Below are 24,945 nucleotides of genomic sequence, written 5' to 3'. Positions count from 1 at the left end.
TAAATAACGGAAATCACAGTTGTGCTTCGCTGTCAGTTCTAGCAACAAACTACAGCACGCTGTTTTCTGTTTTTAATTTTCCATTCCACTCACACAGCTCTGATAATAGCGACCCAGTAACCCACGCTGAGATGCAACATTTAATTGTTGCCACTAGCGTAGCATCCAGCTTGGTACCGAGCAACGTGGCACATTGTTTAGCACACTGGACTCGCGTCGGGTCATCCTGAGTTGGTTTTTCGTTGATTTCCCTAAATACCTTGAGGCAAATGCCGGGATGGTTCCTTCGAAAGGACGCGGCCGTTTTCCTTCACTGTCCTTCCCCAATCTGAACTTGTGTTTCGTCTCTAACGTCCTCGCTGTCGACGGGCTGTGAAACACTGATCTCTTCCTCCCCCTCCGGCTTGGTATGTTCCTGCTGATCACAGCCACAGCGGTCGACGTCGAAACACTCCGTACGGGGAAAACGCCATTCACCCAAAAGACTTTTACTGAAGCTGACAGCAGCCGCCAAAGACCACGCTTACAGACCAAATTTGGTGATGTTTTTTGGAGAGGACTTCTTTGAAATAATCTCTACAGCTGTAAGTCACTTCTAAATGTATGTTACATGTGTAATTCGCAAGCCATCATTGGCGAGTGGCCGAAGGTACTTTGTACCTGTACTAATCAGTCCCTTTCCTATTCCACTCTCAAATGAAGGTAGGGAAAAAGGGCTGTCTCCAGGGTCACTATTTTGTGATACGATAGGAACGATTTGAAGCAAAAAACTATACAGGGTGTTACAAAAAGGTACGGCCAAACTTTCAGGAAACATTCCTCACACACAAAGAAAGAAAATATGTTATGTGGACATGTGTCCGGAAACGTTTACTTTCCATGTTAGAGCTCATTTTATTACTTCTCTTCAAATCACATTAATAATGGAACGGAAACACACAGCAAAAGAACGTACCAGCGTGACTTCAAACACTTGGTTACAGAAAATGTTCAAAATGTCCTCCGTTAGCGAGGATACATGCATCCACCCTCCGTCGCATGGAATCCCTGATGCGCTGATGCAGCCCTGGAGAATGGCGTATTGTATCACAGCCGTCCACAACACGAGCACGAAGAGTCTCTACATTTGGTACCGGGGTTGCGTAGACAAGAGCTTTCAAATGTCCCCATAAATGAAAGTCAAGAGGGTTGAGGTCAGGAGAGCGTGGAGGCCACGGAATTGGTCCGCCTCTACTAATCTATCGGTCACCGAATCTGTTGTTGTGAAGCGTACGAACACTTCGACTGAAATGTGCAGGAGCTCCATCGTGCATGAACCACATGTTGTCGTACTTGTAAAGGCACATGTTCTAGCAGCACAGGTAGACTATCCCGTATGAAATCATTATAACGTACTCCATTGAGCGTAGATGGAAGAAACTAAAATGAGCTCTAACATGTAAATTAAGCGTTTCCGGACACATGTCCACATAACATCTTCGCTTTATTTGTGTGTGAGGATTTGTTCCTGGAAGTTTGGCCTTACCTTTTTGTAACACTCTGTATGTGGACAAATGCTCTATTCCCAATGGTTTACGAGATAAACACATTTAATGTAGATTGCTATTTATTTTCTATATTAGTCAGTAGATTGTCATTGTTTATAGCGTACCACAGTAGTAAGGAGAAAGTCCAGACAATATTTTCTACAGGATACCTGCGGTCTACCCTTTAGGGAAATAGCCTTAAATTGGACTACAAAAACCACCTAAGCTACAGCACATAATGTTGAAAAAGATACAGCTGTACCCTCATATCGTTCCTTGCATCCAAAATCAAATTTTGTATAAGCTAATTCTTGTGGTATGATCAAAAGAACTTCCATCAAAAAACACAACAAGACTTGAGTAATGATTAACAGACGGGGTTTATTTCGCAAGTTCAGACAGACAGAATTCGGTATTTCGGTATTTCGCGATTTCCTTAAATCAGTCAATGCTTGCTTAAGAAAGGGACACATCCGATGTGCTTCAGTCCTCTCCTATCGGTGCGGAATAAAGGCAAGCTGTCGTGCGAAACTTGCAGAACTAGCACTCCTGAAAGAAAGGATATTGCGGAGACATGGCTTAGCCACAGCCTGGGGGATGTTTCCAGAATGAGATTTTCACTCTGCAGCGGAGTGTGTGCTGATATGAAACTTCTTGGCACTTGCCCGCGAAAGGCAAAGGTCCCGAGTTCGAGTCTCGGTCGGGCACACAGTTTTAATCTGCCAGGAAGTTTCATACCCAAGCACTACTCAAACCTTTTTCTCACAGCTCTGTTTCCACCTTTCCTGCGAAACTTGCAGGACTCGTTCGAGTCTCCGCCCGGCACACAGTTTTAATCTGACGATAAGTTTCATATCGGCGCACATTCCACCGCAGAGTGAAAATTTCGTTCTGGCGCCTGATAGAGGTTGGTGAACATGGAGTATTACCGTAGCTAGAGAAGGACTTAACAAATCGGACTAGAATTCTCATAAAAGAAAAAAACGGAAATAGCTGTTCGGAAATTGAACATCCATTTCTCCTTCCACCTCTTGTTTTTACTCGTCCCGCCCACTGGATCGTTGTGAGGGAAAACAAACAACGAACTAAGGATGGCAGCAGGGCAACGCCTTGGTAAAGATCAGTGTTTCTTTATGATACTGGGTCATTTTTACTGCTTAAAACTGGGATCTTCAGCATGCGCTTAAGTGCACTCGATAAATTGACAAGATATGACACTGTCTCTTTTATACTAGTTATGTACGCACTTGCATTTCGTATTCCTAGTTTACTCAAAAAGATGATACTTCAAGGTATTTGCTCGAAGAATAATTTATATAATGCGCAGAAAAAAATGAAGATTATAAGGTTTGTAAACAAGAACTAAATAGTCGGTTTTTTCCCACGTAGAATGAGCAGTTTGACGTGTGGGCATGCAGCTTATAGTAGCGGTGATGGAGGTTTTTCTACTTTGACATGTCTGAAGCAATTCTTAGAACCTCATCTTTTTCCCATTTTTTTCCCTCACTGTATGAGTGGTTTCTATCGAGGTCGGGTTGCCACATACAGTCTGTTGTTGTTGTTGTCTTCAGTCCTGAGACTGGTTTGATGCAGCTCTCCATGCTACTCTATCCTGTGCAAGCTGCTTCATCTCCCAGTACCTACTGCAACCTACATCCTTCTGAATCTGCTTAGTGTACTCATCTCTCGGTCTCCCTCTACGATTTTTACCCTCCACGCTGCTCTCCAATGCTAAATTTGTGATCCCTTGATGCCTCAAAACATGTCCTACCAACCGATCCCTTCTTCTAGTCAAGTTGTGCCACAAACTTCTCTTCTCCCCAATCCTATTCAATACCTCCTCATTAGTTACGTGATCTATCCACCTTATCTTCAGTATTCTTCTGTAGCACCACATTTCGAAAGCTTCTATTCTCTTCTTGTCCAAACTAGTTATCGTCCATGTTTCACTTCCTTACATGGCTACACTCCAAACAAATACTTTCAGAAACGACTTCCTGATACATAAATCTATATTCGATGTTAACAAATTTCTCTTCTTCAGAAATGCTTTCCTTGCCATTGCCAGTCTACATTTTATATCCTCTCTACTTCGACCATCATCAGTTATTTTACTTCCTAAATAGCAAAACTCCTTTACTACTTTAAGTGTCTCATTTCCTAATCTAATTCTCTCAGCATCACCCGATTTAATTTGACTACATTCCATTATCCTCGTTTTGCTTTTGTTAATGTTCATCTTATATCCTCCTTTCAAGACACTGTCCATTCCGTTCAACTGCTCTTCCAAGTCCTTTGCCGTCTCTGACAGAATTACAATGTCATCGGCGAACCTCAAAGTTTTTACTTCGTCTCCATGAATTTTAATACCTACTCCAAATTTTTCTTTTGTTTCCTTTACTGCTTGCTCAATATACAGATTGAATAACATCGGGGAGAGGCTACAACCCTGTGTCACTCCTTTCCCAACCACTGCTTCCCTTTCATGCCCCTCGACTCTTATGACTGCCATCTGGTTTCTGTACAAATTGTAAATAGCCTTTCGCTCCCTGTATTTTACCCCTGCCACCTTTAGAATTTGAAAAAGAGTATTCCAGTCAACATTGTCAAAAGCTTTCTCTAAGTCTACAAATGCTAGAAACGTAGGTTTGCCTTTCCTTAATCTTTCTTCTAAGGTAAGTCGTAAGGTCAGTATTGCCTCACGTGTTCCAACATTTCTACGGAATCCAAACTGATCCTCCCCGAGGTCTGCAAAGAAATCCAAATCCAACATTTCATTTCTTCAGTCACGTGGTTGTAGAGTCAGTCCTAAACAGATACGGTAGAATCCCTTTGTTGCATCCCATTCTATTTTGTTAACTTAAACACTAAAAATATAACAAAACCGAAAAGAGCCTCACGTAACGGCGACTGCGCCGTTCCGTTTCACATTCGTGACGACGAAACATTTCCAACGATAACAGTGCGAGTGGGTCGAACACACTTCTGTTGCTGATTTCACTTCATGACCATGTCGGGCCGTAGCATCTATAACAGAGCGTAATCTGCTCAGAAGTTTGTACTTGTTTTGGTCGTGACAAGCTCATTCCTTGAGCCCAGAAGATTGCTGTAACAATCTTCACACTTTTTACGGCAACCTGTTTTCCCAGCATGGACGTGGAACAGTGCAGGCTGAGGAGGAATGTAGGCTGTGAAGCGCTTTTTTTTTCTCTGAGCTGACCAAGGAAAGCAACGGTCCCGACGGGAGATCGCTAACAACCGTTTAAATCCGTCGCTCTTCATAGGGTCTGAATCCCTCTTTTGGAATTCTGGGTCAAGTAACCTGCGGTACAGTCACGAGGCCAGCTTGTCTGGGACTTCAGATTCTATGCCACGTGGACATCTCCATCCATTAAGCTTTAGAAACAAACTATCATGAAGTACTCAATAAACGGTACTTCACTAAATGAGAGAGAGAGAGAGAGAGAGAGAGAGAGAGAGAGAGAGAGAGAGAGAGAGAGAGAGAGAGAGAGAGAGAGAATAGTGGGAGCAAACTGACTTTGGCTGTTAATCTTCATGTTTAGTTAACTGGCTGAAATCGAAATTCGTCAAATCCGTTACCTTCACTTTGTTTCGTGAGTAATGGTTCAATGAAATTTTGCTCTTGCCACGATGCAAAACGCACGCTTGGTAAGGAGTGTTGCCACTTAAGATCTCTGCTCTTTTTCTCTTTGACCAGTACACTTGGATTATTTATTTCATGCGGTGGCGTTTCATAAAAAGTGTAATACGCGTCCCTTTACTTGGATCACAAGACAATGAAATAGTTACGTTCAAAATCGTAAATAAAATTCTACAGCTGTTTTCTTGTAAGTCAAACTGTGAAGTCTTAGAGTAATTTTTTTCTTGGTGCAGTATTGTCTGTACCTTCTGCCGCTATGATCACGAAGTGATAATATTATACATTATTTCACAGTCTCTTTAGTGTCGTCTTGAAAATGTAGTATTTTGTGCTTAAACTTATTACGTTTTTCTTATGTTAATTAATAATTGTGTATTTAAAATACAGTAAGAAAGTATGCAAGACAATAGTTTCAGGCAAAATAAAGTTGAGGATCTGTTAGATGACTATCAATTTGGCTTCGCCGGCCGCGGTGGTCTCGCGGTTCTAGGCGCGCAGTCGGGAACCGTGCGACTGCTACGGTCGCAGGTTCGAATCCTGCCTTGGGCATGGATGTGTGTGATGTCCTTAGGTTAGTTAGGTTTAAGTAGTTCTAAGTTCTAGGGGACTAATGACCACAGCAGTTGAGTCCCATAGTGCTCAGAGCCAATTTGGCTTCAGGAATGTTCATAGAATTTGTCGACCTGGAAACAGCATTCGAACATGTCATATGGTGCCAGATATTCGAAATTCTGAGAAAAGTACGGTAAGCTATAGGGAAAGGTGGATAATATAAAACACACACAAAAACCAAGAAGGAACAATAAGAATGGAAGACAAAGAACGAAGTGCTCGCAGTAAACAGGGTGTAAGGCAGGGATGTAGTCTTTCTCCCCTACTGTTCAATCTATACGTCGAAGAAGCAATGACGGAAATAAGAGAGGTTAAAATTCAAGGTAAGAGGATATCAATGATAAGATTTGCTGATGACATTGCTATCCTCAGTGAAAGTGAAGAATTATTACAGGATCTGTTCAGTGGAACGAAGTCTAAACTGGGGACAGAATATGGACTGCGAGTAAATCGAAGAAACGCAGAAGTAATGAGGAGGAGCGAGAAACTTAACATAAAGATTGATGGACACGAAGTAGATGAACTTCAGGAATTATACTACCTAGGCAGCAAAATAACAAGTGATGGACGGAGCAAAGACACAAAAAGCAGAGCATCACTGGCTTAAGGGCATTCCTGGCCAAGAGAAGCCTACTTGTATAAAACATAATCCCAAATTTGAGGAAGAAATTTCTGAGAATGTACGTTTAGAGCACAGCATTGCATGTTAGTGAAACATGGAGTGTGGGGAAACCGTAAAAGGAGAGAATCGCAACGTATGAGATGTGATGCCCCAGAAGAGTGCTGAGAATTAGGAAGACTGATCAGGTAAGGAATGAGGTGGTTCTCCGCAGAATCGGAGAAGATAGAAATACATGGAAAATACTGAAAGGAAGAAGACAGGATAATAGGACATCTGTTAAGACACAGGGAATACCTTTCGTGGGACTAGAGGGAGCTGTAGAGGAAAAAACTGTAGAGGAAAACAAACTGGAATACATCCGGCAAATCATTGAGGACGTGGGTTGCAAGTGCTACTCTGAGATGAAAGGGTTGACACTGTAGAGGAATTCGTGGCGGGTCGCGTCAAACCAGTCAGAAGACTGATGACAAAACAAGTATGGTACCACACTGTCGCATTACGCGTTGCATGTTTCATTTAGTTTTGAAAGATATTACTAGCACTTGAAATTTTATTGCTTTAGCGTCTTTTCGATGTTTTCGGAAGACTTGATTTCTACTGGAGAATGTTTGTCAACTGACTGTAATTTCTCTTTTTAATAAAAGTTTCGTTTCGAAGATCGAATGGTTTGTCACCGAAAACAGCAATAATGTATACCTAATAAAATGGACGAACTAACAACAGCTTACACTCATCTTGCAAGCCCATCTTTCCTCCTTGTAATACACTTCGGCACGAAACTAAAAGGCAGATAAGAAGCAAAATTGTTTATCTACATCCGAATACTAGTGTATTGCTGTTTACAGAAAATAAATGTTTTCTGGAAGAGTTATTGTCATAAAAATAAAATAAAAAAATTTAAGCGAGAGACTATTAGTGCCCACGAACATGTAATGATGATCTTCCTGCAACGCATGACATCCCCGAATCGATTTCCAATGTTTCTTTGAGTGAGTGCAGGGGAAGCAAGAATGTATCAAATCGTGCAGTATGTGTAATTGTCAGTGTTAGTCTGTTTTCCAATGAACTTTATCTGTTGTTAAGTTTTATCAACCAAAACTTTATCGACCAAGGAGAAAATTACTAGCGAATTTAAGACCAAAATGTTTGTTGATTTCAGATTCGACGGCTTAGCCTCTGCTGCACTCCAATGCCGTAATGCTAATGTAGCGTTAACGACGGATGGCAGAAGTTCATTTGTTAGCGGTACATCTGCGTTGGAGCGATAACACAGGTATGTAAAAATAGGCCACAAAGAGGTATTACATGTGAACTCGCCACCTTAATTTACTATCGTAGTGGTCTTTTTTGATGTTCAGCATTTATTGGAGACGGGAATGTTTTAATCGCGTCTTCTACATTACATTATATTTGGCATATTTCGCGGTTTCTGCGGAGAGGTGTGTCTGGGACGTGGAAAGAAGTCAATGTAACGTTATCGAATTACAGTGTCAACATATATTATAATATAATCCATAACATTATTACTGTGAAGGTATTTTTCAATGGAGTAACTGTCGCTCCACAAAAATAGTTTAATTCAGCCTTAAACTCCACCGCATTACCTGCAAGAAAAGTAATAAACTGTGGCAGGTTGTTGAATGCATCTACATAAATATTCCTCAAGCCTTTGTACCGTGCATGGCAATGGGTACATCGAACCGAATTATCGATTTCCTTTCCTTTTGGACGTCAGATGAATAGCTCCGTTTCCTCATTACGAGAACGACTGCACTTTCTCACTTTCTTGTTCCCCCCCCCCCCCCCCCCCCCCCCCCCGGATGATACGTTTTCTATACCCTCCACCGCTAGTGCTGCCACCTGGCGTCTGTGACTGGTTATTTTACGCCAACGCTGAACATAGCAGTGGTCATATTAATGTGACTGGGCTGTGTGGGCTCCTAGCAGTGCGTCTCTGACTTCTTTCGATGTTTGTCGTTATGCCTACTTGATAAGGGATGGCGGTTGTCGCTGAAACAACCCGTTTTCGGGTATGTCTCTTTTTTCCCACGCCAGTTCAACCTGACTGTTAAAACCGCTCAAAATAACCGATTTGTGAAATACTCGTTTTTCGGTCTTTATTCCTATTATTTTCTGTAATAAACGTAGAAATCGAACAGACAGAACAAATTTGTCTCTCACTTTGAGGATACACAGAACCAAAACATTTAACTAAATAGGTGAACAAAAACAAACTTATTCCCTCCACCGTTGGCTGCTGTTCTTTAGAAACAAGAAGTGGTTGAATACTACAAAGAATCGCCGATGTTGTTCTACTGATTCTAATGGTTTTGAAAGTCTGCTAAAATGATCATGTAAGATGGGATCGTATACTCCGAAAGCTTGGCGGAGGGTACCTGGTACCGCTCCTACTTATTTCCATTCCTGTTCCACTCGCGAACAGAACGACGAAAAAAAACGACCATCTATATACATTCGTATGAGCACCAGTTTCTCGTATCTTATCTTCATGGTCAAGATGCGAAAAATATTTTGGCGGCACTACAACCGTTTTCTCTAAATTTTCCCAAAACTTTTGCTCGAAAAGAACGTTGTCTTCCTTCCATTAATTCCCATTTGAGTTCCCGAAGCAAAGTCCGTAATACTAGCGTGTTGCCCAAACCTACAGGTAACAAATCTAGCAGCCCGCCTCTGAACTGTTTCAATACCTTCCTTTAATCCAACATGGTGCGGATGAAACACTCTAGTGGTTGTGAAGAATGGGTTGCATTCGTGTCATATATGCTGTATCCTTTGCCCTCTCGTCGCTAATAGGGTGCCTAAGGGATGCAGCGTTCTCGGAATGCTGTACAACAGTTCAAACAAATAACATTAGTAGTTTTATTTCTAGAAAGCAAATTGACAAAACTTTGACTACAGCAAATGTCGCTAGCGAGAGGCGAAATGAAAACAGTAAAGTTCTTGCTATACACATAGTCCTAGTAAGCACTTGATAGGGATCACGACAATCTGACGGCGTAGCACAAATGTGCGTTACAGACTGACCCGATCTGTGCCCCGAGGCTGGCAGGAGCGGCGCTCGTATTCACTGCTTACAGATGTCGCTTCTGGTGCGGCGCGGCGCGGCGCGGTCAAATTCCGTGCACCATTGGCAGACGTTTCCTCACCGCCTTTTCTGGTCTTTTGTTGGTGTTAGTTCCAGGGCTTGTGGTTACGCCAGAACAGTGTCATTCTGCAATACAGTGGATGTCCGGGTAAGACAACGATAAACTACCATTTTCACCAGATGGGGGGCAAGTCTTGCACACTGAAAGTACACCCACACCTTAAGCCACGGCACGTGGCAACAGCTCATTATTGTCTCAGCATTGCTGCACCAATTCTTTTTTCATGTGTTTGCTGCTAGTTTCTGTCGACATTGTTATGAAAATAACACTGATCGCTTTTCTCATCTTTTGTAACAACCCGGTATTTCAAACCAATGTAGATTTTAAGAATAATTTTTTTTTCTTTAAACAAAAAGGTTTATTTAAAAACGAAAAATTTTGAACTGCTGCTATGAGTAATTGACATTTCGGTTTTCTCAGTTGTTTATTAGAAAAAATTAAACACTTGTTATAACCGAGACCAAACAAGTACTAAAAAATACCGGTTATTCAGAACTAAAAACGGGCATAGGTTTTAACCGGTCAGTTTTTACCATCCCTACCACTTGATGAAGACCCCAAACATTGAATGAATAGTCTAAAGTGTATCGCACTAGTGTTTGTATGTAGTTTTTCTTACGGAAATATCACATGTTCACAAGAAACCCATTCAATAAATCTAAGACCTCCATTTATCTTTCTTAATACTCATTTCTCTGAACGTCCCAATTTACTTTTGTTCGCGTATGTCAGTTTCCTTTCTGTACCAATGTTAAGTCCAAGAAGTCATCGTAGAGATTTTGGTTAAAGTATTACATTCTTACCTTTTACGCTTTTTTTTTCTTTTTAGAAAAGAGAAGTATTATTAATGGCAGAGGCCACTAATCAATATACCGTATGTATTGCGAGGAAGTTACGAAAATACCAGGTTTATGAAAAGAAACTTGCATGAGATTCTAAAAGAACGCCAGATGTAACTTGTAATTCAGTTTCTGTGAAAGTACGCTCAACTTCTCAATTGAAGATGACGATGGTCTGAGTTTCCCTTGTCTTGCCGAAGACGGTCTTCGCAATTTCGTCGGTTCCTTCAGCTGATCGATAAAGAAGAATCTCTGCGTCTCATTACCTGGTACGTCTTTCTTAGGATCTCAGAGCGCCGTGTAGCGACCGCCCCTGGGAAGCCCGTGCGCGGCAAGCTACAGGTTAGCTGGTACATGACGTCACGCACGCCGGAGCTTCTGCTGTTCTCAGCGAAGCCTTTTCGAAGTTCTGGCGTTTGTTTGTCCTTGGTGTCACTGCCCTGCCGGCTGTAAATGCGGGATGGGGCGTACGTTGCCTAGGGAAACTTTAGATTTGCTGGACATGGGTCCTCAGTGACTGTCAGGATGCCCGAGGCAGGTGGCTCGGTAGGTAAATCATTGTATTCGTTAGCAGCTAGGTCCAAATCCCCTTCCAGCCGTGGTGATATAATTTTTCCAAGAATTCCCTGTATCACTTAGGATGAAAGCCGGGTGGTTCTCTGAAAAGGACACGGCCGATTTTCTTCCACTTTCGTGACCAATTGCGACTTCGGTTCTTTAACTTGTGAGCGTGTCGAGGAAATTTAACAACTAATATCCCATTTCTTAAATTGTTGAGTTCCGCAGCTCAATCGGTAGAAACGAAACCTTACAGGATTACTTTGTTGTCTCTGTCTATTTTCCGACTGTTAAAAACGCTTTTCCTCAAGAGCGGATAGGCGTATCAAGTCGAAATTTATGTCACATATTAAAGTCTACGGTCCCTCGTCCGTGTAAAAGATTGAAGCTTCTGAGTCAATGGAATCAAAAGATTAACCATTTATGTCACATACTTTCATACTCGCCAACTCAGTCGTTATAACCTATAGGGTACTTGCTGTTGACCCATAATCATGAAATTTAGCAGTCATCAAGATTTCAAAGTAAAGGGAAGAAATCTGAAAATGATTAGTTTTGAAATTATATTACACGAATTTAATATTTCTTTTTCATTTATGAGACAGGATATATTCACGGTCTAGGAGCAGCGTCTTTAATTAATAATCAGAACGTACTCGGTCCCGAGTTCTAACCATGCCACGTCTTAAATTCTGAATGAAACTCTCAAGCAATGGCGGCCTAAGACTTCCAGCATAAGATAAGAAGTCACCCTCATTCCATCAACGGCCTTATCAAAGAGGAAAGAGGAGCGGACAGAGGTTCAGGGCACTCTGTTGCCTTGGGGTAGGAAACTGCCCCCTAAAGACGGAAAAATAAGCAATGATCAACGACACGAGGATGCAGAAGGCAATGGAAAACACTGCATGAAAGACAGGTAATGGGTATGTACAGGACATGAAGCATATAATTGGAAAAAGTATCATCATGATCTCTCCATTGGCAAAAGATTGCTTTCTAGTCCATTCCTTTCTAGTGCCCCACTAGGATATCCAGGAGGGGTCTGCCGAAGGGGAGATGATCTTGAGAGAAAGATTGAATAACAAAAAATAGCTCTGAGCACTTTGGGACTTAACTTCTGATGTCATCAGTCCCCTAGAACTTAGAACTACTTAAACTTAACTAATGTAAGGACATCACACACATCCACGCCCGAGGCAGGATTGGAACCTGGGACTGCAGCGGTCGCGCGGCTCCAGACTGTAGCGCCTAGAACCGCTCGGTCACTCCGACCGGCATTGAATAACAAACGAAAGGATAACGCTCTACGAGTAGGGGCTTGAAATGCCAGAAGTTTGAACGTGATACTGAAGCTAGAAAATCTGAAAAAGTTGAGGCTCAGTCTATATATTGTGGGGATCAGTGCAGAAGCAGCAGTAAATGGTATAACGGGAGTAAGATTCGTTATGATTAGAAAGGTAGGGAAGAGAGCGATTCTGAAGAGAACAACGCTACCGCTGAACTGTTCACAGTAACTCAAACAGCAAACTAACAACCTAAACGTTAGTTCAGGTATAGAGCTGATGATCGCAAGCCGAAGATGAGAATATATATTAGGATATTGAACGGCTAATTCAGTACGTAAAGGCTGATGAAAATCTAATGGTCATGGGGAACTGGAATGCGATTGTATGGGAAGGAGAAGAAGATAGAATTATGGGAGAATATAGGCTTCGCACTAGGAAGGAGAGAGGAGAAAGACTAATTGAATTTTGCAATAAATTTCAGCTAGTAACAACGAATATTCTGTTGAAGAATCACAAGAGGTGGTATACTTGGAAATGCCGGGAGATATAGTGTGTTCTCAGTTATATTACATCATGATGAGGCAGAGATTCCGAAATTCAGGAACTGTACTGTAAGGCTTACTCAGGAGCAGGTCTAGACTCAGATCACAATTTACTGGTGATGAATAATAGGCTAAAGTATAAGAGACTAGTTCGAAGAATCAGTACGCAAAGAAGTGGTACAAGTAACTACTAAGGAATGAAGAGATACGGTTGAAGTTCTCTGGGGCTGTACAAATGCTGCGATAAGGAACAGTTCAGTAGGTAGCTGAAGAGAAACGGACATCTCTAAAAAGGGGACTGACAGAAGTTGAAAAGAAAAACATAGGTGCAAAGAGGATAAATGCAAAGAAATCATGGAGAACATAAGAAATACTTCAGGTGATCGATGAAAGGCGGAAGTACAAAAATGATCAGGGACATAGAGGAATACAGACATACATGCCACTTAGCCTCCATGCACTTAATATTTTTTCTATCCTAAGACGAAATGTCTGAATGAAACATATGAAGTCGAAAAAGAAATGATTGTCAGAAGGACTGACTCAACATAAAGAGAAGTCAAAACGACTTTCGGTGAAATTAAAAGCGTTGGTGGTAACATTGAGTGCAATTGGAATACGACTCTTAAAGGCAGAGGCGAGAGCTGATAGGCGGAAAGAGTACTAGAAAAGCCTCTATGAGAAGGAAGGCTTTTCTGATAACGTGATAGAACAAGAAACAGCAGTAAATAAATACGAGATAGGGGATCCAGAATTAAAGTCAGAGTTTAAATGAGCTTCGGAGAACTTAAGATCAAATAAGGCAGAAGGGATAAATACATTCTATCAGAATTTCTCTATTCACTGAGAGAAGTGGCAACAAAACGATTATTCACGATGTTGTGTGGACTGTAGGAGTCTTGCTAAATACCGTTTGACCTTCGGGAAAACGTCACCCACACAATTCCGAAGATGCAAGAGCCGACTAGTGCAAGATGTATAGCACAATATGCTTAACAGCTTGTGCATCCAAGTTGCATGCAAGAATAATATACGAAAGAATGGAAAAAAATTGAAGGTGCGTTAGATACTGATCAGTTTGGCTTTAGGTAAAATAAAGGCACCAGGGAGGCAATTTGATAACACATGCAAGGCTAAAGAAAAATAAAGATGCGTTTATGGGATCTGCCGACCTACACAAAGCGTTGGACAATGTCGTATGGCGCCAGATGTTTGAAATTCTAACGAAAATAGGAGTAAGCTATAGAGAAAGGCGGCTAATATACAATGTTTATAAGGACCAAGAGAGAATAAAAAAGAGTGGATGACCAAGAACGAAGTGCTCGGAAAAAGGTTGTAAGACAAGGGTAGAGTCTTTTGCATCTACTGTTCAATCTATACATCGAAGAAGCAATAACGGAAAAAAAGGATTAAAGAGTGTAATTAAAATTCAGAGTGAAAGGGTATCAAGAAGATTCGCTGATGACATTCCTACCATCAGTGAAAGTGAAGAAGAAATACATTAGTCTCTGAATGTAATGAACAGTCTAATGAGTACAGAATATGGATGGAGAACAAATCGAAGAAATACGAAAGTAATGAGAAGCAACACTATTGAGAACAGCGAGGGACTTAACCAGGATATGTGATCATGATGTAGATGAAGTTAAGGAACTGAGCTACCTAGGCAGCAAAATAACCAATAATGGACGGAGCAAGGTGGACATAAAATCAGGCTAGCACCGGCAAAAAGGGCATTGCTGAACAAGAGAAGTCTATTAGTATCATACGTAAGCCTTAATTTGAGGAGAAATTTCTGAGAATGTGAGTTTGGAGCACAGCATTATGTGGCAATGAAACATGGACTGTGGAAAACCAAGAAAAGAAGAGAATCGAAATATTTCGGATGTGTTGCTACAGATGAATGCTGAAAATTAGGTGGACTAATAAGGTTAGGAATGAGGTTGTCTCCGGAGAATCGGCGATGAAAGGAATTACGGAAAACAGACCAGAAGAAGGGTCTGTACGGTAGGACATCTGTTAAGACATCATGGAGTAACTTCCACAGTATTGGAGGGAGTTGTCGAGGGTAAAAACTGTAGAGGAAACTAAATATTGGAATACATCCAGCAAATAAATGAGGACGTAGGTTGCAAGTGCTATTATGAAGTGAAGAGGTTGCCACAGGAAAGGAATTTGTGGCGAGCAGCAACAAACCACTCAGAAGATTGACTTTAAACTTAAAACATTCTTGAAAATCTTCGCATTCTCGTCACTGATATCTTCCCAGTGTCAGTGTCGATAGTAGGCAAAAATGGTAGAGATTCGCGATTACTAGGATCGTTGATGTGCCTATGTAAAGAATTAAGTTTGTACGGTACCCTCGGAGTGGGGGTCCTACTTGCAACCGACCATTTTTTTTCTGTCTAACCATGTGGATTAAGCATCTATTAATAGATTTGTTTAACAGTTCTCCATTTTTTGTCCTCGGTAATGAATCCACCATCAACGAAGTTTCACAATTTCTACTATAGTAATAACAGCGAAAAGTATGAAAATGTATGACGGACTTCAAGAGTCTAATATCTCCGAATAATACATAAATTATTTTTGAATAGCACTGAACCAGGTGCTGAACTTGACAAATCTATATCAAAATACAAAATTTGTTTTAAATACTGATTAAAATTCCCGAATTTATTGTATTGTCATTTGCGGAGACATTTTCAACGATTCTACATCTACATGACTACTCTGCAATTCACATTTAAGTGCTTGGCAGAGGGTTCATCGAACCACAATCACACTATCTCTCTACTATTCCACTCCCGAACAGCGAGCGGGAAAAACGAACACCTAAACCTTTCTGTTCGAGCTCTGATTTCTCTTATTTTATTTTGATGATCATTCCTACCTATGTAGGTTGGGCTCAACAAAATATTTTCGCTTCGGAACAGAAAGTTGGTGACTGAAATTTCGTAAAAAGGTCTCGCCGCGACGAAAAACGTCTATGCTGTAATGACTTCCATCCCAACTCGTGTATCATATCTGCCACACTCTCTCCCCTATAACGCGATAATACAAAACGAGCTGCCCTTTTTTGCACCCTTTCGATGTCCTCCGTCAATCCTACCTGGTAAGGATCCCACACCGCGCAGCAATATTCTAACAGAGGACGAACGAGTGTAGTGTAAGCTGTCTCTTTAGTGGACTTGTTGCATCTCCTAAGTGTCCTGCCAATGAAACGCAACCTTTGGCTCGCCTTCCCGACAATATTATCTATGTGGTCCTTCCAACTGAAGTTGTTCGTAATTTTAACACCCAGGTACTTAGTTGAATTGACAGCCTTGAGAATTGTACTATTTATCGAGTAATCGAATTCCAACGGATTTCTTTTGGAACTCATGTGGATCATCTCACACTTTTCGTTATTTAGCGTCAACTGCCACCTGACACACCATACAGCAATCTTTTCTAAATCGCTTTGCAGCTGATACTGGTCTTCGGATGACCTTACTAGACGGTAAATTACAGCATCATCTGCGAACAGTCTAAGAGAACTGCTCAGATTGGGGTAACCTTTTCTAACAAGCATAGAAATGTTTCACTCTATTGGAGAGTCAAGTTGACGATGAATTGAAAATATTATGAAATATTATATTTTGTTGAAATAACTGGGTTGGTTTGTTATATTCGCGGCTGTGTCATCTTCGAATACCTTAGACTACCAGCGTCGTACTAGCAAGTCGCACTTGATAAATAAAATAGCAAGCATGTCCTGAATAATTACCATAATTTGCAGCGATCTCTGTGAGATAACCGTAATGGCGGCTAAGCTAATGCCGTCCAAGCCCGTAATTACCGTTTGCACAGTAAGTCTTACCCGCATTTTGGTACAGAACCAGTTAATAAAGAGTAGAAATGATGACATTAGCATGAAATAATAAAGTATTGCGCAATGTGAGAAATAAATTTATTGGTTTTTATTGTTCAAACGCAATTACATTAACATATGTCTTAAGCGTAAAAGGCCAGGAGGAGGAAAGGTGAGGAAGGAAGTGAGTGACAGGAGAAGAATGTCAGACGAAACATGAATGTTGATTTTACAAAGATGGTCCTGTCATTCTATTCCTCCGAACTTTAACTGATACCATTTTTATGATTTTACTTTATGAACTCATAAGTTATAATACACAGCATATTCTACAGTCAGACTATTATATCTGATCTAAAAAGAAATAAATATCATTTAAATATGAAAGTACAGAAAAAATACTAGTGTCTGTACATGGTGACAGAACGGCGAAAGGAGCCCCTGACCACATTGTGAAGCTGGCCAATTTGTTGCTGTACCAGTGCGGAGTGTTCACCGTGTCCGCGAGGAATGGTGTACCATTCGCAGCCATGAGAGCCATGTTAGTGATAAGACATTGACGGTGACCCCAGACTGTTCACAATCGATTTTAAGCGCGACAGGAGTTGCTACTGTCATTAACTGCAGCTCTCTCCCAACCAGTTTCCGAGCGGACATTGTGAAGGGTACCTCGCAAAAGGCAATTCCTCACAGCGGAGCATAAGCCTTACACGTCTTCAGACGGTACCTGACTGGAAGAATGTACAGTGGACCGACGAACTGCTATTTTGCTTCTGTTTCAAACGAAAATATGTGCGTCATATTGTGTTAGACTTAAGAGAATTTCGCGTAGCGGCACCGAACTTGAGCGATTTGCAGTGAACAGCTGAAACTCAGAATTTTACTAATTAGATTCTTATTGTATTGGACTTGTTTTACAAATCCGAAAATTACAGAATTGTGTAACAAACAACTGAAGCTTAAATCTGAAAGGTTTTCTCACTCTCGCGCAATTAGTTGCTGGACAAGATAGGCGCCCTCACTGTGCAACAGATTACCGACATGTAATGTCGATTTTTTTAATTAAACAGAATATCAAACAAATTCTAGTTTGTCGCCTAGAGTTACTGATTACCCGCTTAGTATATTTTAATGATGACTGGTATTAGAAGCAGAGACTTTGAACTTCAGCGGAACATACCGTGACCGTGTGAAGTAACCCCCTTGCACAATCAAGAACCAAAGAATTTAACAGCCTCAAGTTGTACTCCCTTTAAATCGCAAGCTACTGCCACCTATACGAAGCCTGACCCACGAAGCTAACACAAGCACCACGCCTAATGTCTGAAATAGACGACGTCGATGACGACAGCAATCACCGAAACGACGGAAAATTTGCAGTTTTCTGATTTTCATTAGTAAGATTCCACTAAGTCGTACCCACACTAGGATATTCTTTCTCAGACTGATCCATTAGACTTCCTCCATCTTTCCTGAAAGTGAACCTATTCACGGAAACACGCTGTAGGTGCATTTACCAATGATCTTGAGTCGAAACTAATTATTAGTGCAGAATATAATCCTCGTTCTGACGGTGTGTGCCCGTTAAGTTCTTCTCAGCCTAATAAAAGACCATAAAGAGCATGGAGGGACCATCTGTGCGGAATTGCTTCAGCGTTGCGAGGCTGAGCTTGATAGTTTCTTGTCGATATCGTCCCAGACAATGAAACATGGATTCATCACTTGGAATCGGGAACAATATGGCAATCCATGGGGTGATGCCACACCACCTCTCCTCCGAAGAAAAAGTTCAAAGCTACACCCTTAGCTGGTAAAGTCATTGCGTTAAACTTACGGTACTCTGAAGGGGCTATTCTGTTTGATGTCCTTCCTCGTCAAGTTTGTAGTGTACTGAACTTTCCTCGGTAAACTGAAGGAACGACTACAGCGTGATCGTCGCCACAAAAATGGTTCACATGGCTGTAAGCACTATGGGACAACATCTGAGCTCATCAGTCCCCTAGACTTAGAACTCCTTAAACCTAATTAACCTAAGGACATCACACACATCCATGACCGAAGCAGGATTCGAACCTGCTACCGTAGCAGCAGCGCGACACCGGACTGAAGTACCTAGAACCGCTAGGTCACAGCGGCCGGCGCCACAAAAATACAACCGAACTTCTCCTTCAGGACAACGCAAGGCCTGACACAAGTTTGCGCATCCGAGAGGAGCTCACAAAACTTCATTGGACTGTTTTTTCTCATCCATCCCTACAGTCCCGATCTAGTTTTTTCCGCTTCCCATCCTTTTGGCCCAGTGAAGGATGCACCCCTCTGGGATCAGGAGCCGCGCGGGATTAACCAAGCGGTCAAGGGCGCTGCAGTCATGGACAGTGCGGCTGGTCCCGGCGGAGGTTCGAGTCCTCCCTCGGGCATGCGTGTGTGTGTTTGTCCTTGGGATAATTTAGGTTAAGTCGTGTGTAAGCATAGGGACTGATGACCTTAGCAGTTAAGTCCCATACCGAGCGAGGTGGCGCAGTGGTTAGCTCACTGGACTCGCATTCGGGAGGACGACGGTTCAGTCCCGCGTCCGGCCATCCTGATTTAGGTTTTCCGCGATTTCCCTAAATCGCTCCAGGCAAATGCCGGGATGGTTCCTCTGAAAGGGCACGGCCGATTTCCTTCCCTGTCCTTCCCTAATCCGATGAGACCGATGATCTCGCTGTTTGGTCTCTTCCGCCAAAAACCAACCAACCAAGTTAAGTCCCATAAGATTTCACACACACCTGAACATTTTTTTGGGAATCAGGACTTGGATGACGGGGAGATATTGATGCAGCAAGACGTTGGCTCCGACTCCAACCAGTAGTTGGTACCATGCAGGCATACAGTCTCTTCCAGCAAAGTTGTGTAAGGCCGTCGCATTGAACGGAAATTATGTTGTAAGACAGTGTTTTGTAGCCAAAAACGTGAGACGTAGCAGGGTGTAGTGGAATCTCGAATAAAACCAACCTGGTTTCAGAAACACAAAGTTTAATTACTTAATGTTTGCTTCTTGTACGTCATTGGAGCCGGCCAGAGTGGCCGAGCGGTTCTAGGCGCTGCAATCTGGAACCGCCCAACCGCGCGACCGCTACGGCCACAGGTTCGAATCCTGCCTCGGGATTGGATGTGTGTGATGTCCTTAGGTTAGTTACGGAAGTGAAACATGGACGATAAATAGTTTCGACAAGAAGACAATAGAAGCTTTCGAAATGTGGTGCTACAGAAGAATGCTGAAGATTAGATCGGTAGATCACATAACAAATGAGGAGGTATGGAATAGAATTCGGGAGAAGAGGATTTTGTGGCACAACTTGACAGGAAGAAGGGACCGGTTGGTAGAACATGTTCTGAGGCATCAGGGGATCACAAATTTAGCGTTGGAGAGCAGTGTGGAGGGTAAACATCGTAGAGGGAGATCAAGAGATGAATACACTAAGCAGATTCAGAAGGATGTAGGTTGCAGTAGGTACTGGGGGATGAAAAAGCTTGCACAGGATAGATTAGCATGGAGAGCTGCATCAAACCAGTCTCAGGACTGAAGACCACAACAACAACAGGTTAGTTAGGTTTAAGTAGTTCAAAGTTCTAAGGGACTGATGACTTCAGAAGTTAAGTCCTATAGTTCTCAGAGCCATTTTTACTTCATTCGAAAATCCTTCCACCGCGAGGGTTCAAGTCGGTTCACCAGAGCGTGAATCAGCGACCATGGCCACGGATGGGAGCCGCACGATCGGATGCCCTCCTTTTGTCGGCGGCCGCGAAGCGAACAGTGCTGAGACACTGAAATAGCGGCGCTTCCGCCGTGCCCTGCGCACGGACGGATGGGCTTGTCCGGGTCCGCGGGCGGAAGCTGTCCTCGGCTAATCCGCCGGCAATTAGTGGGCGTCCCGGCTTCCGGCGGCGGTGACGTCACGCGCGAGGCCGTACGAGCGCGGCAGGCCCGGGGCTTCGCCGCTACTCTACTGCGGGTGGCGCGCGGGACAAGGCACAGTCGGCCGCTAGACGCCAGCAGCGCCGCGCCGCGGACCGCAGCCGCAGCTGGTGCCGGTGAGTGCTGCTGCCGAGTGGCTGCGGGGGTCCAGCGTCGCTTCCAAGCGGACAGTACGGGGCTGGTGCCGTTTCTGTTTCACGTAGACAGCGTCGATCATTAGTGTGCCAGCTTACTACTTGTCCGACGGTAAAGGCACCAAAAATACGAGGGGAGTTCGAAAAGCAACAAATGTTCTTTTTCACAAAGCACGTTGGTTTTATTCAGGATTCCAGTACACTCTTTTGGCTGCAAACACACATCTTTTTCAAAATAATAACCGTTCAGTACGACGGACATATGTCGCCTTACTGGGAGCGTCTGTATTCCCGAATGCTACCACTCTTCTTGTCGACGTCGAAGCCAACGTCTTGCTGCGCCACTAACGTCCCTGTCATCCACGTACTGCTTCATTGGTCTAAATCGATGGAAGTCAGAAGATGCGAGGTCGGGACTGTAGGACGGATGAGGATGAACAGTTCAATGATGCTTTCTCAGCTCTCTCGGACGTACAGACTAGTATGAGGCCTTGCGTTCTCACGGAGACGTTCGTTTGCATTGTTGTGGCGATGAACGCGCCGAAGTCGTTTTTTTAGTTTGCTGAGGGGTAACACAGCCGTGTTGTGTCGGTCAGCCCGAGGGAGATAGTACAGGTTTGCACGACCTTGTTGCTGTGATGACAGACGCCTCGGTACGGCTCACCGTGCTTTTGTTCACTGCCATGTCTCCACACACATTCTCCAAGCGTCTAAGAGTATTCACGATGCTCTGGCTTTCCCCTGAAACTAACTCTGTGACAGCTCTCTGCTTGCAACGCACCTCCGTTACAGACCTAATTTTGAGAGTACGGATAGTGCCGCTAGCTATCGGAACTTCATGAAACTACAGGAGTTGAAGAGGGAATATTTCATGATTTCCCCGCAACAAAATATTTTTGTTGAACCGATGCTGGTCGAGAAAAAAGTGTGCTGCATTACTTATTGAACGCCCCCTGTATATGGTTTCAAACCAGTTCTACATTATCTTCAGGTGGGCTGTGCTGAAGCTCAAGATTTTTTGTACTAAAAGATAATGTAAGGTATATAGGAGACGTGATTTCGGACATGTACACTGACTCACTAGTTTTATAATGTTTTCGACGATTACACCACGTCCATTTCAAGCAATTTTTGCGATGATGATCATGATGATGATCTCGCCATTGGGAACCCGTAACTACCAACCCCCCCCCCCCCTCCCCCCTCCGCTTCAACATAACCACAATTACTTCACAGGATTCCTTGATGTCCCAGATATGTTCTGTTAACTATAGTTGCCTCGTGAATTTCTGTTCTCCAAGAATTTAGTATATCTTAAATAGTCATCCGATCTACCCATTCGTGGTTAGCATTCTTCTGTAGTACAACGCCTGTACTTTCTGAAGTCCTCATCGTCCACGTATCACTTCCGAGCAACGCTTCATTTTAGATATATTCCGAAAAGAATTTTGACATTTAAAGCTATGTTTGATATTACTAAAATTCTATTTTTCAGAAACGCTCTGCTTTTCCAACTCGTTCCATAATTTTGCGATCATTTCTAGACTTCAGTGCTACGGACACAGCCTTATAACAAATGCATACAACACTGCTCAGTTTATCGGGAGAAAATTAGCTGTTACAAATTTTGAGTTAACAGTAATAATAGTGTTTACGATTACGTGAGCATGATTGTGTACCACTGGAAATAATGGAACATTGACCTGAAACTGTATTTCTACTTCATTGAACTGCAGTTTACGTGTCAGAAATTAGTACAAGCGTTTTGTTTGCTCTCTCTGTTTCTCTGTACTCTGCTGCTGCTTGTCGCAGACTTTCACCACAGTTTTGATAAATTGCTGGCTTAAAATCATTTCTTGATATACACTCGCACCACATGACGCAGCCTGCTAAGTGAAACACACAACCACAGTTTGTTTAAATCGAGGTTAGTGATGACGTAGACTTACTGTTCACTGTGGTACGTTTACATATTTATGCTCCTGTTACTTCAAGTTCATACAGTGTGCTCTGACAAACTTTTTCTACCATATTTGAACCCAGTTCTGTAAAGGCTTTATACATGCTTTAAGACATTATGTAATAAAATCCAGATTCTTGCTGTAGTAATTTAGCGTTTTCATGGCGATGGATCCATTTCGGATAGTTTGCCATCTTCAGACCATTTGCGAACTCCTGTAGCAGGGTTGTGTGGTCCAAAAACAGAAAATTCGTATATTTTGCGCTAAATGCCGGCCTACCTACATTTTAAATACAAGTAGTCAGTAGCCTATTGTCGATCGTTTATTAATAATCAATCAGACCCTTCCGAGGTCAACCTTAAACGAGCTTAAACTAAACAAAGAATCAGTAGAGAACAATCCTAATATAATCGCATGTAAAAAATGTTCTTCATTAAACAAAATAAACATATCTATTCTTCTGGGAGGGAAAACGAAAAGATGAACAACAACTACAATCATTTCAATTAGTTTATAAATATCTAATCCCCTATCAACCCACTTTCATAAGAATGCTTTCTTCCTAGCAAATGAATTCGTTTAACTGATGTTAGGAAATCTCTCAACACAGGTACGAGTGTGGTTACCGCATGTTGTGGCGGGGAGGGTTGTCATTGGCCGATCTGCACATTCTACTTGGGTTATTCGGAGAGTAATGTCCGATAGGTAACGAAATGGAAACCACAGTGAAAATCAAAAATTTTTTGTCCGCAACAGTTAGCTGCACCTTCCAGCTACTTCTCTACGTAGTCGCTGCTCCGAATTAAAAATTTGTCGTAGCATTGCACCAATTTTCCAATATCCTAATCGTAAAAGGCAGCCACCTATGGTTTAAAACGCAGGCGTCTGTGGTTTCCGCCAGTTCCACACGCTGGTATGCAGCTCGTTGTCTGTGCCAAACTGTTGCTTTCATAGCCAGAGGCTCATGTTTACAGAGATGAAAATCAGAGGGTACCAAGTCCGGGGTATATGGTGGCGATCAAACTCTTCCCACCGAATACACTGCAGGAGCGTCCTCTTTGTCCCTGCAGTGAGCGGCTGAGTATTGCCATGAAGATTGAAATGCATGGCAGTTACGTTATGCGACCTGCATGAAACAAGGCGAAATCTCTCAGCAGGCACTCACACTTGACGTGGAAACCCTGTTTTCTAGGCATCTTCACGTGCTCGCTGTGCGCTAAGAACAGAAAAGAGCGACGTGACGTGATCGACGGGAATACTGGAGACACTGCCCAACATTTTTGTGTAAAGCTTCATCGGATTTTGACGGTGGTTTCCATTTCGCGATAGACCAGACTTTTTGAGTAAACCCCTTACTTTGGCTCGAACCCTCAGGTAGCGTTATTGTGACACTGTGTGTTAAGCTCGTTGGAACCAAGAAGAAAGATATAGGACACAGACATAACAAGAGCGTTACTTGATGTATCTATATATCCTATATACGTTATTCCACCCTATACTTATTCCTCGCAGTTACTTCTTTAGCTTGGAACGGGCTTTAGTTGTTCGTTCACTACTTCATAGCTAAAAAGCCCAGCAAAAGACGGAGAGGGCGGACTTCTATTATTTCATCCTACACGACCGTAAAAAGCCTGACATGTCCAGCTAGAGCCGGGAACCTGGCAACCCTACATACAGAGAAGAAAGGATAAAACTCATTTATCCGCTGTATCCGCAGTAAAGCGGGAGATTTCAAAGTGATCGGATTTTCAAATTTATGTTATATGCAAACGGTACATTTCTGGATATGTCCTCTCTACAGTCCCTAGAAGCCTGTAACAGGAATTTTGAAACTGGCTGTATACAAATCAACAATGGGCAAGCTTAATTACCTGCTACATGTGCTCAGGCCACTGATGAACATTTTCAGGACTAATTACTGTGTACTCAGTCGTCAGAAAGTATCACTGAATATATTGTAATGGAAAGAAAGAAAGTAGGGAAGATACTTAGAACAGGGTTTAACGTCCCTGCGAAGATGATATCACCAGAGACGGTGGCCCTGTTCTTTTCAGAACAACCATCAAGATGTTTGTGATTCAAACTGGAGGATGAGGTGGGGGGGGGGGGGGGAGGAGGGTAACATGGTCTATAGAAAAACACATGCATCTAAGGCTACGCGACAACTCAATACTTCTCTAATGACAACACGGAGCTGCAACACAACTGAACGTGATCTGCTGCTTT

The 24,945-nt window shown here is 42.6% G+C and overlaps 1 protein-coding gene across 6 annotated transcripts in view; it reads left to right on the top strand.

The window, feature by feature from the left end:
- LOC126267943 (myosin-IIIb-like) overlaps positions 1 to 24,945 on the top strand; it is a 522,034-nt gene that overhangs the window by 267,472 nt on the left and 229,617 nt on the right. For 4 of the 6 annotated variants that reach the window (XM_049973257.1, XM_049973258.1, XM_049973255.1 and 1 more), the window contains one exon: positions 7,581 to 7,694. The gene's annotated coding sequence lies outside the window, so the exon portion shown is untranslated. Of the gene's footprint in view, positions 1 to 7,580; positions 7,695 to 20,660; positions 20,741 to 24,945 lie in introns of those variants that run through there. The other 2 variants (XM_049973256.1, XM_049973254.1) reach the window with 1 other exon arrangement.

The sequence above is a fragment of the Schistocerca gregaria genome, chromosome 4 (genome assembly GCF_023897955.1).
Source record: "Schistocerca gregaria isolate iqSchGreg1 chromosome 4, iqSchGreg1.2, whole genome shotgun sequence".
Lineage (NCBI taxonomy): Eukaryota > Metazoa > Arthropoda > Insecta > Orthoptera > Acrididae > Schistocerca > Schistocerca gregaria.
Note: the sequence above shows the minus strand (reverse complement) of the source record. Positions and strands in the feature narration are given on the sequence as shown.